This window comes from Penaeus vannamei, chromosome 3 (genome assembly GCF_042767895.1).
Source record: "Penaeus vannamei isolate JL-2024 chromosome 3, ASM4276789v1, whole genome shotgun sequence".
Taxonomy (NCBI): domain Eukaryota; kingdom Metazoa; phylum Arthropoda; class Malacostraca; order Decapoda; family Penaeidae; genus Penaeus; species Penaeus vannamei.
Window position 1 is genome coordinate 39,939,082 of NC_091551.1, and position 5,000 is coordinate 39,944,081.

At 37.1% G+C, this 5,000-nt stretch overlaps 1 long non-coding RNA gene across 1 annotated transcript in view; it reads right to left on the reverse strand.

Moving 5' to 3' along the window:
• The window catches only part of LOC138868013 (uncharacterized), a 129,515-nt gene extending 125,557 nt beyond the window's left edge, over positions 1-3,958 (reverse strand). The window contains exon 1 of the long non-coding RNA XR_011399936.1: positions 3,820-3,958. This is a non-coding gene — a long non-coding RNA (uncharacterized lncRNA). The remainder of the gene's footprint in view (positions 1-3,819) is intronic.
• Between the last annotated feature and the right edge of the window lie 1,042 nt (positions 3,959-5,000).

Consider the following 5,000-nt stretch of genomic DNA (forward strand, 5'->3'; position numbering starts at 1 on the left):
AATAACAATAACAATGATAATAATAATAATAAGAAGAAGAATAACAATTACAATATTAATAGCAATGATAATGATAATAATCATAACAAGGACAACAACTACTACTGCTATTACTACTACAATAATAATAATAGTAATGATAACATTATTCATGTTAACTATGATAATGAAAAAAAATTATGATGATGATAATAATAATAAGTAAAAGTAAAAGGAACAACAACGGCAATAATAAAAATGATCATAACAATATATATAATAATAATGATAACTATATATATATATATAATAACAATAATAATAAATATACCAATAACTATATTAATGATAATAATCATAATATCAGTAATGATAATAATAATAATGATAATAATGACAGTAATGATAATGATGATATTAATAATAATAATAATAATAATAATAATAATAATAATAATAATAATAATAATAATAATAATAATAATAACGATAGTAATAATAATGATAACAATAATGATAGTAATAACAATAATGATAATAATGACTGTAATGATAATGATGATATTAATAATAATAATAATAATAATAATAATAATAATAATAATAATAATAATAATAATAATAATAATAGTAATAATAATAATAGTAGTAGTAGTAGTAGTAGTAGTAGTAATAATGATAACAATAATAATAATAACAACAATAACAATAATATTAATAACAATAATGATAATAATAGTAATAATAACAATTACAATAATAATAATGATGGTGATAATAACAATAACAACAAAAAACAATAAAGATAATAGTAATAGCAACAGGAATAACAATTAGAATAAAAATAACAGTAACAAGAATAATAACATTAATGTGAATAATGATAAAATCACTTATTATCACCTAAGAAAATAAACAATAATAGTAAGAATCAAACGACAGAAGAAAAGACATCAGAAAAAATGTAATTACAATGAAATATAAAAATGATCGTGAAATTATAATGATGATGGCGCCATAATTAGGAGAATGATAAAAATGACAAGAACAACAGTAATGGTGAAACGGTGATAACTGCAATTCACAATAACAATATATATTTTCTTAAAGATTAATTATTTCTTTCGCTATATCATTAGCAAGGTATCAGAATTGTTAAAGATATTTCATTCTTATTTCTATTAGCTGTATCTAATTCACTGTTACTGCCATCCATGTTTAATAACAAAATAAAATGATAATAAAATAAAATAGTTTTTTTCTTTATCATTTACAGCCAAGCATTCTGATAGCTATATATACCATACGTTGTTAGTGTATTTATCTTTTATAAAAGGATGCATAGCTACAACTAGTGTAATTATCGCTTATTTCTATCACTTATCTTATAACACTGGGAACAAAATATCACGTTCATGTTTTAAACTTTCAAGTTATCATTAGCATTATTGATGTTTTCTGGTTCTAAGATTATTTATGCTAACACAATCCTTAAAGTTATATCTTTATCGAAGTTCAGCAGTAGCATTATTGTCATTGTAAACATAATTAATATATTATCATTATCCTAGTATACCAAATACCTTTAGAAAGAGTGGTGATTCGATCATTATTCATATGGACACTTCTTCCATTACCTTTATCGCCACCATCCTTACAAAAATTCGGAACATAATTACAACTAAACCTGACACTAATAACATCTAGAAAGCCGGAAACAAACGTTCATAAGCAACAGGTCCAAGACGAGATCGACCCGACCCGGCGTATCCCCAGCGAAAAGCAACACCAAAATCGACATTTCTAGAACGCGCTGCCACCACACTTATCCTCATACTTCGGATCCGGGTGCGAAAATGGCGATGAACCGAGTACTTCTATAATTATGACCGTATGTTAAGGAAAGCGTCCAGGGCGATGCGCGCGGTGATGACATTGAGACGGTAACGGGAGAGAGAAAATGAGAGCAGATGCTGTATTCAAAATGGGATATGGACATGTGTAGTGAGGGATTGGAATCGGAAAAAACAGAGAGATGCAAGAAGGGTGGGAGAAGCCACGAGAGAGAGAGAGAGAGAGAGAGAGAGAGAGAGAGAGAGAGAGAGAGAGAGAGAGAGAGAGAGAGAGAGAGAGAGAGAGAGAGAGAGAGAGAGAGAGAGAGAGAGGGAGAGGGAGAGGGAGAGAGCAGGAAGGCATAACAAATTCGATATGATAAACATATTCCTGCAAACCTACAATAACAAGGAAAACATCAGACCTTTACATTCAGATTCGGAAGCCTGTAAGAGATGCCAAGGGATCAATATTGGGTGATGGAACGAATTCGTTTGGAAAATGAGTGTTCACTTTTCCAAATGATATTGATTCCGCGCCAAACCCTTCGCGTAACGCGTAACATGAAACATGTCGATGTTTACATGCAAAAATACGGCAGAAAAACACTACTAGAGCATAAATGGCTCGTGAAGGGAAGAGGAGGGAGCCTGGCTTGGCGGGAACGCGAGAGGAAAGAAGGGAGGTAGGAGAAAGGAGGAGGAAGAAGAGGAGAGCAGGGTGGGGGGAGGGTTGCGACTAAGGGTGGGATCCATGGCTGCTGAAGAGGAGGGAGGGAGAGAGAGGGGGAGGGAAGAATAGGGGCTCTCAATAGGGGGGTTACCTGGGTCCATTAGCCCTCGGGTCCCTCCCCAAATCCGCCCCTTTTGACAGCCTGACGGTGGGGGGTCTGCACCCAGTCTGTTACCGCGAAGAGCATGGTAGGATGGGGGGAGGGGCGAGGAAAGGGGGGTGGGGGAACTCTGGACGGGGAAGGGGGGTGGGGGAACTCTGGATGGGGAAGGGGGAAGAGAGGTACAATATTCTATTATATCTATAAATGAAATATGAATGGCGAGTCAGTAGGATCTTTGGGACGGGAGCGTACACGGGTTGAAAGGAAGTTTCTTTTCTGAAGGAAAAAATCAGATTAACATGATCACACATTAATAACTATTTCGTATGTGTACACATGTTCACAAACAATTTCATACATTAAAAAAATCAACGCAACACCCATAATGCCGATTTTCACTGTGAAGGTAGGCCTATACGAAAATTAAATTTAAAGTCTAACAATTTATGACGAGGCGAATGTAGGTTAACCTATCCCAGATATCTACCAATGTTTATAAGATATAAAATACTTTATTTACGTAGAATGTACATACGGTTTCTACCTAGGCTTTGAGCACATACTCCGTTAGCATCAGGCAACATCGCGGACACTGTGGGGGGGGGGGGTACTAAAGGGGAAGGAAGGGGCGAGGGGGAGGAAAGGGCTGGGTCAGGGGGCACCAACCCACCACTGATATTAACTACTGTGGAGGGCATTATGTGGAGCGCACACAAAAGTCTTCTGAATGGAATACAGTTGTTAGGTAATCATTCAATTATCATAATCACTACGTCTGCATATACCTCTCATTTGCATGCCATTTTGGAAAACTACTCTGTCGAACTGGAATCCTAAATTTACCTTATCTAATGCGGTGTTTCCGGAGCCAAAGTATATATCATATTTACAAAAGAACTGGAAGAATACATTTATCCTAAAAACATTCATATCTATAAAGCGTTTCTTAACTAGCAATGTAACATTAAAACTACTTACCTTATTATCAACTTAATAAGTTATAAAATGCATGTACACATATATCATGTGAAAACATTACACATCAAATAATTAAAACGACTATAAACGCGCTTTGAAATCGCGATTTCTTACTCTCTTTAAGGCCGTCAAAATCTATGAAAGTGAGGAAAAGTCTCGGGTGGTCTGTATGGCTTTATGGCGTTAGCACTTACCTCTCCCTCGGATCTGCCACCTCATCATCCCTCCTTAGAGGCTGCGAAAGCTCCGTCGAGGACCATACATCATACTTTTGGGAGTGTGAGTCAATAATGTCAGATTACGCGGTCGATCTTCGCGCGAGAATACTCGGCAACCGCCAACCATGACGCCATATTGTTTCCCGCCACCCGCGACAGTGCTGCCAACCTTACGTAAGCGGCGGACTACGGACTTACTAAAACAAACCGACCGGGACAAGGCGGTAAGGGCTATTTCACCGCAATCGGTCGTTTGGCCGTAGCCGCGCCTCTCCCCACTACTTCTGCTATAAATAAAATGTAAATCATGATGTCTAACAAAACCAAATAAACGACCGCCATAATAATAGCGAAGGACAAAGAGGAGCCAGGGAAAATGGCGCACGTTGGTTCATCAATTATACCATCATATGACATAATGAGAGAGTGTGAGTGACTTGTTCGATTTGTAGGATCAGCCATGACTGCAGATGCCAAAAGACAGAGGTACTAGTTTACCATGGTGATGGTGCTTCAGCGAAACCGAACTGTACATATAATAACACCAACATTTTAGGGCAAGTAACCACACTAAATTATTTGCAAAATGCTGATAGAGGCAATACAGATCCTCTTTAAGAATAAACAAATCAGATTTTCGATAGACTAAGATAGAGAAATGAGTACGCAGTATAAGAGAATGAGAGAACCCACTTTCGCCCTTACGGGAATGACACTTAAAGCCCAACTCCACGTCGAGGATTTCTCTCGGTCCTGTCGCCGCGTGGCCGCAACACCCCCCGCGCCTGACGCTCGCTCCATCCAGACACATGTCCGCTCTTGTCCAACATGGGGATCTACACACATCTTGGGACACTTACGTTTACGAAGCAAGTATTCCTATGGCCTTGGAAATGGTTCGAATCAACTAGAAAACTGTCTCGGAAAATTGTAACTATAGCGCAAGCATAATCAAGAGATAAACTACCGTCTATTTATATCTCACACGAGGTTAGGCCAGTGTGAATCAACTTCATCATATGTTGCATGGAAGAATTTACTTTCGCCTTGTAGGATTTGTTGCAGTGAAAATGTAGGTTTCCAAATATCCACCGTTGCGACAGAACATCGTTGTGCATCAGGAGAACACAGTTGGTTGAAATGCGTTTGTGCCCTAA